The sequence below is a fragment of the Erpetoichthys calabaricus genome, chromosome 17 (assembly GCF_900747795.2).
Source record: "Erpetoichthys calabaricus chromosome 17, fErpCal1.3, whole genome shotgun sequence".
In the NCBI taxonomy this organism is placed as follows: domain Eukaryota; kingdom Metazoa; phylum Chordata; class Cladistia; order Polypteriformes; family Polypteridae; genus Erpetoichthys; species Erpetoichthys calabaricus.
In genome coordinates, this window is record NC_041410.2 from 57,474,718 (window position 1) to 57,486,685 (window position 11,968).

The following is an 11,968-nucleotide window of genomic DNA, read 5'->3' on the forward strand; positions in this document are numbered from 1 at the left end:
AAAATCCACCACCAGCTCTTTGGTTTTGCTGGTGTTCAGTTGTAGGTGGTTTGAGTCGCACCATTTAACAAAGTCCTTGAATAGGTTCCTATACTCCTCCTCCTGCCCACTCCTGATGCAGCCCACGATAGCAGTGTCGTCAGCGAACTTTTGCATGTGGCAGGACTCCGAGTTGTATTGGAAGTCTGATGTATACAGGCTGAACAGGACCGGAAAAAGTACAGTCCAAGTGGGAGAGGGATCGGTGTAGCATATAGATGATGGTATTCTCCGCTCCCACCTTCTCCTGGTATGCGAACCTCAGGTGGTGAAGCAGCAGCCGCTCCATGGTCTTTATCACATGTGACGTCAGAGCGACAGGCCAAAAGTCATTCAGCTCACTAGGACGTGATACCTTTGGGACTGGGGTGATGCAAGATGTTTTCCAAAGCCTCGGGACTCTCCCCTGTTCCAGGCTCAGGTTGAAGATGCACTGTAGAGGACTCCCCAGCTCCAACACACAAGCCTTCAGCAGTCATGGTGATACTCCATCTGGACCCACTGCAATGCTGACATGAAGTCTCCTCAGCTCTCTGCTTACCTGGGCTGCTGTAATTGTGGGTGGGAGGAAACTCTTTCCTATGCTGGTATCAGCAGAAGGATGGGTGGAGGGTGCAGTACTCTGATGTGAGGGTGGGTTAGGGTGGTCAAACCTGTTAAAGAAGTTATTCATCAGGTTTGCTCTCTCCACGTCTCTCTCGATGGTGGCACCCCACTTCGAGCTGCAGCCAGTGATGATCTTCATCCCATCCCACACTTCCTTCATGCTGTTATTCTGTAACTTCTGCTCCAGCATTCTCCTGTACTGCTCCTTCGTCACCCTGAGCTGGACTCGGAGTTTCTTCTGCATGTGCTTGAGCTCATGCTGATCACCACCTTTAAAAGTCCTTTTCTTCTGGTTCAAAAGGCCCTTGATGTCACTTGTAATCCATGGCTTGTTGTTAGCATAGCAGCCTACTGTTCTTACTGGAACTACAATGTCCATACAGAAGTTGATGTAGTCAGTAGTGCAGTCAAAAACCTCCTCAATGTTCTCACTATGTGAACCCCTGCAGGATATCCAAAGTCCGTAGTTCCAAAGCAGCCTCTCAGAGCCTGCTCTGCCTCCGGGGTCCACTTCCTGAATGATCCTGTGGTTGTAGGTAGCTCCCTCACTCTTGGTTTGTAGTGAGGCTGAAGCAGAACCAGGTTATCATCTGCTTTCCCAAGCGCAGGCAGCGGGGTGGCACTATATGTGTCTTTAACGTTTGCATACAGTAGGTCAATAGTCCTATTTCCCCGGGTGTTACAGTCCACATACTGGGAGAAGACAGGTAATGTTTTGTCCAGCGTCACATGGTTAAAGTCTCCAGCCATTAGCACAAGCACCTCGGGGTGCTGCGTTTGTAATTCAGCAACAGCGGAATTAATGGTGTCATCCGCTATCTCCAAGTCCGCCCGAGGAGGGATGTAAACAATAACAACAATGACATGTCCAAACTCTCTGGGCAAGTAATAGGGACGCAGACTTACGGCCAACAGTTCGATGTCCCTGTAGCAAGTGGAGATTTTAACATTTACATGTCCAGAGTTGCACCACTTTGTATTCACATAGACAGCGAGTCCTCCTCCTTTCCGATTCCCGCAGTTACTTGCATCTCTGTCCGCTCCAACTGTGCTAAACCTGGGTAGCTCCACATTAGCATCTGGGATGTTAGTTGTTAGCCACGTTTCACAAAAACACAACAAACTGCATTCTCTGTAGGTCCTGACATTTTTCACCAGTGCAGTCAGTTCGTCGATTTTATTTGGTAGTGAGTTCACATTTCCCAGGATCACAGAAGGCACCGAAGGCTTATATCGCCACTTTCTCACTAGTCGCTTAGCCTTTAGCTTAGCACCGGCTCTGCTGCCACGATACCGCCTTCTTACCTCGTCAAGTAAATAGGGAACCACACCGGCACGGGCCTTTGTTCTCAGTGCTTGCAGTTGACTACCTGAATAGATGAGTCTCAGCGTGTAAAAATCCATGTCCAAGTAGCAAAAAGTAGTAAAAAGTGTCCAAGGAACGAGTCCACATAAAAGAAAGTGGTAGGAGTGATCAGAGATATAGAGAAAAAGGTAGAAAAATAAAGTCGTACACGGAGCTGCTGGAAAGGCTGCCACTCGCGGCAGCGCATGAGTCATCAAATATATAAATATATCAGGTTCTCCCACTACCAATCCCCAACAAATTAATAAGCGCTTTTATGAGTTTTTTTTTTTTTTACATTTTATTGAATTTATTAAAATCAAACAACATTCCATACAAGCAAGTCAAATTTTACAAGACTAGGTTCAAGTCAAGTCAACCCCCACCCATGAGAAACAGAGGTGTGCCAATATAGTGAAACTTTAATAGTAGAAAAGATAAGTAAGTAAATAAACAGAACAAAAAGGGGAAGAGAATCCGCTTCCTCAATTTAAAAGCTTATTCTAAAATATTATTAATTAGATCCTGCCAGGTTTTAAAAAAGTTTTGCACAGATCCTCTAAGTAAGTATTTAATTTTTTCCAATTTCAAGTAGTATATAACATCAGTTACCCACTGACTTAGAATAGGAGAGTTAGGATTCTTCCAGTTGAGCAAGATAAGTCTACGTAGTGCACAATAGTGTAGTGAAGGCGATCCCCAAGGCTGTCTGAAAGGCATTTCAAGATTTTGGTCCAAAATTATGTTAATTTGGTGCAGGCCCAAAACATGTGACCTAGTGAGGCTGGAACTTGATTGCAGTGTTTGTAGGTTGGATCTTGCCCTGGAAACATTTTAGACAATTTTAAATGAGACAGATGTGCTCGATATATAATGTTAAGTTGAATAATTGTATGCTTTGAACATATGGAGCTCGAGTGAATTCTGTGCATTGCTGCCTTCCATTTCTTTTCCGAAATGTTAAGTAAGAGATCCTTTTCTCAATGTACTCTCCAATCTTTAAAAGGGAGGAACTTTAAAATGTTTTCATATATTATGGAGATGCTGTCTGAGTCCTCAAGACTGAGCAATATTTTTTCCGGAGTAGAATTAGGTGGGAGGTGAGGAAAGTTGTGGAGGTTTTGTTTAACAAAGTTTCCAATTTGGAGGTAGTGAAAGAAATGTGTTGCTGGAAGGTTAAATTTGGAGTGTAATTGTTCATAAGAAGCAAAGACGTTGTCTATGTACAGATCTCTAAGTGATTTAATCCTGACTGTTTTCCAGACATTAAAAGCTGCTTACATTTGAGAGGGAAGAAAAAGGTGGCTATTGTGCAGAAGTGCCACAGATAAAAGCTTCTCTATCTTAAAGTACTTCCTGCATTGGTTCCATATTCTGAGTGAATGAAGCACAATTGTCTTATTAGTATATTGGCGATAACTTGTATTTACTGGGGTACAAAGCAAGGAATATAAAGAAGTGCTGCAGGATTTTATTTCTACTGCGGACCAGGGGCCTGTATAACGCCATGCGTAGAACTCACACTATAACATGGCATAAGCACAAAAGCGGAAATGTTCGTACGCACAAAAAGTTCCAGATATATAAATCTGTGCAAACACCAATTTGCACTTTCTTCCGCTACATAAATCAGCGTGAAAAGTAATGCACGTGCACGCGCCTGCTGTCCCGCCCCAACTACTCCCATAATTACGCCTCTTTGAATATGCAAATCAATATAAATAGCCCTTAAGCTCACCCTTCTGTGAACAGACAATGGCAAAAGCACGAGGGAAAACAGAAGAATTTCAGCAAATACCAAGTGGAGGCAAGAAAAAACATACTATTTGTTGGTTTAAACAGAGGTATAAACAACAAAAGGAAGTTGATCAAGTGACATAGCATGTCAGAGAAAGTCGAAAGTTCAAGTTCACAAAGTCGCACAGTGCCCGAAATAAAAAAGAAGTTGTCACATATCAAAGTCGCCGTGAAAAGGCGAGTCGTAGCCCACGGTCTGAGTGTCATATGAAAGCTTATTAGGGTACAAAGAAAAAAAAGGTACACAGTGGGAAAAAAGCACGAAATGTCAACTTTAATCTGGAAATTTCCACTTTAATCATGTAGTTTATTTTGTCATTAAAGTAGAACATAATAAACTTCATCTTAAAATCGTTTAATTTGCTAGTTTCTCAAATCCCATCGTAACTAAAGTAGCATGTTAAATGCTTTGTTTTGTATTTGATCATCTACGTGCTCTATGTGTGTGAATCACTACATGCTTCTGGGCTTTCTCTTCCTTCGACAGGACACAGAATCCATTACATTCGTAATATTACAGCTCTCTGAGTAATTAAAATACTGAGATGTATACATGATATCATTTTCATGATAATAGGAGTTAAAGCATGTTATTAAACATGGGAACACGGTGGCGCAGTGATTGTTCATGTCTCATGCAAAATGCTTGCTGCGCCATGCGCGACCTTCGATGAAATACTTTATTGTAGCAGTACTGTCTCTTTCAAACGTACTAACCCCCAATTCCTGTCCTTACTTTTCTTTCTCAAAATACCCAATCGCCACACAATCAGCTCTGTAATAGACGTTGGAACATTGAAATATCTTTGTAGTACGTGTTTAATTATTCTATCCATCTATCCTTCCAGTGTTGCGTCAGCACCAGCATGAATACAGCGCAAGGCAGGAACAATCCGTGAATGGAGCGCCAACATCTCGCTAGCGCTGCGGCACCATGTCCTCACATGTTTAATTATTAACAATATAGATTATTTAAATGAAGTTTAAGTTTTATTTGTATAATATAATAAACATATTTTGCTGCATTTCATCCTAAAAATGATATTGTCATCATATGTAAATACGCGCTTTATAAAGTGGCTCAGGTTGTACAATATTATAACTGTAGTGCAAGTTTACAGTGAGGTAATTGTACTTATAAGTAAACAGTTCTACAAGGAGCACTTGATGGACTGATTGAGTGTGTTTATAGTTCTTGGGATGAAACTGTTTTTGAATCACGAGGTCCGTACAGGAAAGGCTTTGAAGCGTTTGCCGTGTGAGAGCAGTTCAAATAGGCAGCATGGCTGAGGTAGCGTGTGCTTGATGCTGTTTACCGATAATTCTCTTTCTGATCAGCTGCTGTAGAGCTGTGATTCCCCACTCAGATACAGTGATATAAATACTCCGAGTGGTGCAGTGAGAGTAATATGGAAAAAGATGATCCGCTGTGGTAACCCCTAATGGGAGCAGCTGAAAGAAGAAAAAGAAGGTGCAGTGAGAGTAACAACGCTAAAGCAGCTATGGTATTTGGAATACTTTGGCTATTCCCTGGACCATTATATTGTTACAGGTTAATTACAATCAGATGCCTTAAACTAATAATACGCAGTTAGTTTCAGTGTATATGATAAAGCCGCGTCAGGGATGTGGATCTAAAAAAGAAAGGGAAACCACATTGGAACAGTAGCACTGCTTTGACGCTGGGTGCAGCCAGTTTGCAAAACCGAGCTGAGAACTTGTGTATGCCAGGGATTGAGTTGGTGTGAAAACGTGCGTGGTTTTACACCAATGTTAGTCTTTATATATTGCGATGTGAGCATGGAAATGGGCATACCAACATTTTTGTGCGTACACACCATTTATACATGAGGCCTCTGGTCACTAGGGGTTAAGATAAGGGTTGGGGCAGGGAAGGGCATATTAAAAACTATTTGTTACAAGCATTAATCACTGTCTTTCCTAAACAAATAAGGACTTATTACAATGTGCATCATACCAATATCACTTCTGAATAATGATGTTAAGATACTCTCCAAAGTCCTAGCTAGAAGGATGGAGAAAGTGCTGCCTTCAGTAATATCACAAGATCAAACTGGATTTATTAAAGGCCAACACTTAGCCCTAATACAAAGAACCAAGGATATGATGTTAATCAGTCCACTATGAAGTAAAAAAATCTATGTACATACATAAACTCATATAATTGTAATTAAAACATACAAGTGACAGATAAGGAAATAGAATCTATAATTATGGAATGAGTTTCATTGCGAATGCGTCCTACAGCAAGTAAGATCTTCTTTGCCAGGACACGATGAAAGTCACAATCATCTTTCAAAAAGTGTTGGGATCAGTTTTTTTAGCTCTTTTGCAGCTTCCTCCATTGAGGTAAAAAATGAAGAACTTGCCTTGGTTTCTATCAGTTCTATTCTGAGCTTTTTCTTTAGATTTCAAAATCATCTGCTGAGTATTCTTTTTTTTTTTGAAAATCTGTCTCTTCCTAAATCTGTTGAGGAAACTAGATTATCCTATCTCATTGACTGAGCTGAAAGAGGCCCTTGTTTCAACAAGTTCTAGGTGCTTTCAGGGCCCTGAAAGTTTAACCCCAAAGGTAATTTTACAATTCTGGAAGCAACGGCCTATTCCCCAACCCTCAATCAGCAGATGTTAAACTTTTCCTTTTCTGTTTCTAAATTAAATATTTCAGTTACAGTATTTTCACAAAAGTGAGTACAGCCCTCACATTTTTGTAAATATTTTATTATATCTTCTCATGGGACAACACTGAAGATGAGACACTTTGAAACAATGTAAAGTAGTCAGTGTACAGCTTGTATAACAGTGTCAATTTGCTGTCTCCTCAAAATAACTAAACACACAGCCATTAATGTCTAAACCGCTGGCAACAAAAGTGAGTACACCCCTAAGTGAAAAATGTCCAAATTGTGCCCAGTGTCAATATTTTGTGTGGCCACCATTATTTTCCAGCACTGCCTTAACTCTCTTGGGCATGGAGTTCACTAGAGCTTCACAGGTTGCCACTGGAGCCCTCTTCCACTCCTCCATGATGACATCACGGAGCTCGTGGATGTTAGAGACCTCCACCTTCCCCACAGATGCTCAATAGGGTTTAGGTCTGGAGACATGTTTGGCCAGTCCAGCACCTTTACCCTCAGTTTCTTTAACAAGGCAGTGGTCGTCTTGGAGGTGTGTTTGGGGTTGTTATCATGTTGGAATACTGCCCAACGACCCAGTTTCCGAAGGTAGGGGATCATGCTCTGCTTCAGTATCTCACAGTACATGTTGGCATTCATGGTTCCCTCAATGAACTGTAGCTCCCCAGTGCTGGCAGCACTCATGCAGCCCCAAACCATGACACTTCCACCACCATGCTAGACACACTTGTCTTTGTACTCCTTTGTACTCCTCACCTGGTTGCCGCCACACACGCTTGACACCATCTGAACCAAATAAGTTTATCTTGGTCTCATCAAACCACAGGACATGGTTCCAGTAATCCATGTCCTTAGTCTACTTGTCTTCAGCAATCTGTTTGCAGGCTTTCTTGTGCATCATCTTGAGAAGAGGCTTCCTTCTGGGACGACAGCCATGCAGACCAATTTGATGCAGTGTGCGGCATATGGTCTGAGCACTGACAGGTTGACCCCTTTAACCTCTGCAGCAATGCTGGCAGCACTCATACGTCTATTTTCAAAAGACAACCTCTGGATATGACGCTGAGCACGTGCACTCAACTTCTTTGGTTGACCATGGCGAGGCCTGTTCTGAGTGGAACCTGTCCTGTTAAACCGCTGTATGGTCTTGGCCACCGTGCTGCAGCTCAGTTTCAGGGTGTTGGCCATCTTTATGTAGAGCAACAATTGTTTTTTTCAGATCCTCAGAGAGTTCTTTGCCATGAGGTGCCATGTTGAACTTCCAGTGACCAGTATAAGAGAGAGTGAGAGCGATAACACCAAATTTAACACACCTGCTCCCCATTCACACCTGAGACCTTGTAATACTAACAAGTCACATGACACCGGGGAGGGAAAATGGCTAATTGGGCACAATTTGGACAGATTTCACTTAGGGGTGTACTCAGTTTGTGAGATGCTGTAATTCTGCCCTAATCTAATCACTCTGCTTTTAAAACAGGGCAAAGATCCTGAAGATGGTTCCAGCTATTGACCCATTTCAATGAATCATTTAGATACAAAACTATTAGCCAAACTTATTGCAAAACGATTATAGTCAGTCATTCACAAATTAATTCACCCTGATCAGACAGGCTTCACTCACTCTTGTCAAACTGCTGTTAATATACGTCACCTTTGGTGTAACACTATCTTTATCTATTCTGGTAGCTCTTGATGCAGAACAGGCCTTTGACCGTCTGTGCTGGAATTTCCTGTGGTGGGTTATGAGATCAATAGGATTTGGTGAAGCTTTTATTAACATGATTCAAACATTGTACTCCTCACCCTTGGCTAATATTTTTAGTAATTCAAACATATGTCACATTTTTCAGCTTTTCAAAGGGATGTCCTCTCTCCTCTCTTCTTTTAGAAATTTGATTCTGTTCACCCGGACAAAGTTTTTAAGTGGGAGAAATATTTCAAGACTTATCCAAGTCTCTTCCTCAGTCTCAATTGACTGCAGGTTTCCCCAACCTTATAAACAGTACCTTTGCTTAATCACAGAGACTAGCACCATTGACAAAGGGCCAGTTGATCAGTGATATGCAAATTGTCCACTGATTAGTAGACGTGTGAACCATTCATAGAGGGTTGTGGAATGGCTGCAATCACAGCATTGTAAGATGCCGACAGATGTACCCTTAGGCCCCCTCCTCTGTTCAGAGATGGTCGTTCCTTTTTCACGTAAATGGCCTCCTTGATTCCTCTCTCAAACCAGCGCTCCTCCCTGTCCAGGATGTGCACCTCTTCATCTTTAAAGGAGTGACCACTATCCTGTAGATGTAAATAGACTGCGGAGTCCTGGCCTGATGAGGAAGCTCTTCTGTGTTGTGACATGCGCTTAGCCAGTGGCTGCTTGGTTTCCCCGATGTACAATTCACGGCACTCCTCCTGGCACTTAACTGCGTAAACTATGTTACTCTGTTTGTGCCATGGGACCCGATCCTTGGGATGGACCAATCTTTGGCGTAGCATGTTTTGGGGTTTGAAAGCCACTGAGACCCGGTGTTTCGAGAAAATGCGCCTCAGCTGTTCCGATACTCCTGACACATACGGGATCACTAAGGGTTTTCGCTTAGGCAGTGGATGTCCTTACTCTCTCATGAATCGCTTGGAGTGTTCTTTAGGTGTCCTCCCTGCTTTGACAAAGGACCAGCTGGGATATCCACATTTACTCAGGGCCTTTTTGACGTGGTGTTCTTCTTACCTGGATTATTGAGCATGCATTGAGACTCTCTTCTTTTAAATTTCCTTCTGGACGCTCTGGCCTTTGCCTTTTCATTCTTATAAGTTAATCACCTAGATTATTGTGTATCATTCACCTTGTAAAATATCATTATATGCAGATGATATCTTATTATTCCTAGGAAAGACTCTTTCTGATCTTCCCCGAGTGCTTAAAGTGTTTAAGTCCTTTGAAAGTATTTTGGGATATAAAATTGGACAAAGTCTGTGCTTCTTTCATTAAACATTTCATGTAATCAATGCTCCTTCCCTGCATCAATTCCTGTGACTAGCGCTATTTTAAATATTTGGGATTTGACATTTTCCTTACATTACAAAATATTGTAATCTCTAATTATCGCCAGATCTTTAACACTGGACTCTCTGAAGCTTACGATTTTTTCCGTTGTCCCTGACCTCCTTAAATTTTCCTAACATACGGTAAGAAGCTCATAGCTCCTTATCACTTCTTGGACTCTTGAATAAAACTGAATTAAAAAAATCTTTCAAATGACACGTTGATGTGAATGTCCGTATGCGAGGAAAAGTAACATCCACCATAGACACTGTGGTGTCTGCTTGCTCAACATGACACCACGAAGAAGTGATTAAGCTGTGTTTGTATGTCTGCTTTTATCCCTGCATTGCTAACTTTTACAAGTACCATAAATTTACACAGGGTGTTGCAGACTCAAATGTATGCTTTTATTATGTGATAATAATAATAGCAGCTCACACTACTCAAAGCGTGAAATACAAGGACAGTACAAGATTCAAACCCAGGATTTGAGGTTGCTAACTGGTAGCTTTTCTGCTGTACCATCTGCATAATGCAAATACAAAGCAGTGTTACTACTGTAATAACTGATTGAAAATGAAACATGCAAACACACGCATATGCGAACATCTTTTACTTTGTACTGACTGAGAGCTGGGCTTCAGCAACATGTCAGTTGAGCACTTTCTTTATCATCAGTTTTATTCTTGAATAAAAGCATACTTGTTTTGTAACATCTTTTGTGAAAGTGTTTCTTGGATATTTGGGATTCAGTCTTCACACATCCTACATTTCACGTCAAAATTATGTCATTATTACTATAACATATGAAAACATTTTCTGTTTTAGCCGTTCTGTTTAGCATTTCTTGCCTCTCGTTTCCTCTGTCATTCTATATTTACACAGATTGTTATAGAACACGGAACACACATGAAATGCATTTCAAATCATGATATTTCATTACCATATAATTCCATACAAATGCATCACCAGATAAACTCTACAACACAGACTTCAGCTGTGAGGATTTCAGCAGGGCAATGTCTTCATCTGACTGAATGGGGGGTGTAGCAGGCAGCGTTCTGCTAATCCACACATTTGCAAAACAAAAGTGGGCTTTTAGTGCAGTGATAAGGAGCTATGAGCATCTTGCCATATGTTAGAAAAATTTAAGGAGGTCAGGAACAACAAAAAAAAGTTATACACTTCAGGGATTTTAGTGTTAATATAGTTAAGGATTCACTTAATATGTGGTAACCTCTACAGCTGTCTTTTCATTCCAGGCTGGCCGTTACTAAAATTAATGTACACCCTCACTTTAATTTTATCAGTGCCTTGCTGTCTCTCCCCACTCCGAAAAAATCTAGCGGGAAGTTAGATCCATGATCTCTACATTTTTATAGAATAAAAAAAGACTGTCTGTTAAGGTTTCTATCCTAATTCATGTTAAATTAGGGAGTGGGATCTCCTTACCAAATTTTTAATTTGTTCTATGCCCAGTTTGGAGCTGTCTGATCTCTTTTGATAATCCCCCTTCCTGGTTTGCCATTGAATCCAGTATATCTGTCCTTAGATGTCTTTCTGTTCTCCCTTTCACAGCAATAAAACTAAAATCTTGTGCCAACAATTTCGATCTGTTAATTTCCTATATGTTGCGTTTGTGGCACAGGGTTGAAAAACTTTTGGAATACCCCAGATTACACTTGCACACCCATCTTCAATCAACAATCCTGTATAGGGGTCATTGTGACGGTGCGGGTCTGCTCCTTGATCCCTCTTCCATAATGGGAGCCTCATAAACCCGACACCATCGATAACATAACTGGATGAGCGGAGCTGAGCTGATGAGGACAAAATGCACCAAGTAAAGGAATGGTGAAAAGTGTAAGTGTTTTTATTATTAAAAGCAAACAAATCCAAATAGTGTGCAAAGTGCAGTGCTCAAAAAATTCAATAAATAAATAATCCATAAAATGAGTGTACAGTGGAGGTTTAGAGAGTCTTTAAAATTCTTATCCCCGGTCATTCCATGTTAAAATCGATACTTCTCCAGCTTACCCTACTCGGACCTTGCATTACGGAGAGACACCCACCAACAGGCACAGACTTCCTTCAAAACTGGCCTGTTGTCCCTGCCACCAAATCCATGGCATTCCACAGGAAGCCACCGGTCCCTGGTGCTGCACCCACCACTGACAATCCAGGCTCTACCCGGTGAAAGTGTGCCATCCTCCCACCGTTGCCAGTCACGGGCTCCACCTGGCAAGAGTATCCTCCTGAGTGTAACGATCACTCCTGCTCCTTGTTCTGCAGGAGTGATTCTCATGCCCCCTCCTGAGCACTGGCACCTTGCTACCTCCTGGGGCACCATTCCCGTCTGCTTGCTTCCCCTCTAAGCTCCTGCCTTACTCTCTGTCTTTTAACCTCCGCTCTCTTTTGTTACGTTTCTCTTTTCCTTGTCTCACTTTCTTATGCTCCCTTTTATAGGTTGTGGAGCGGTTG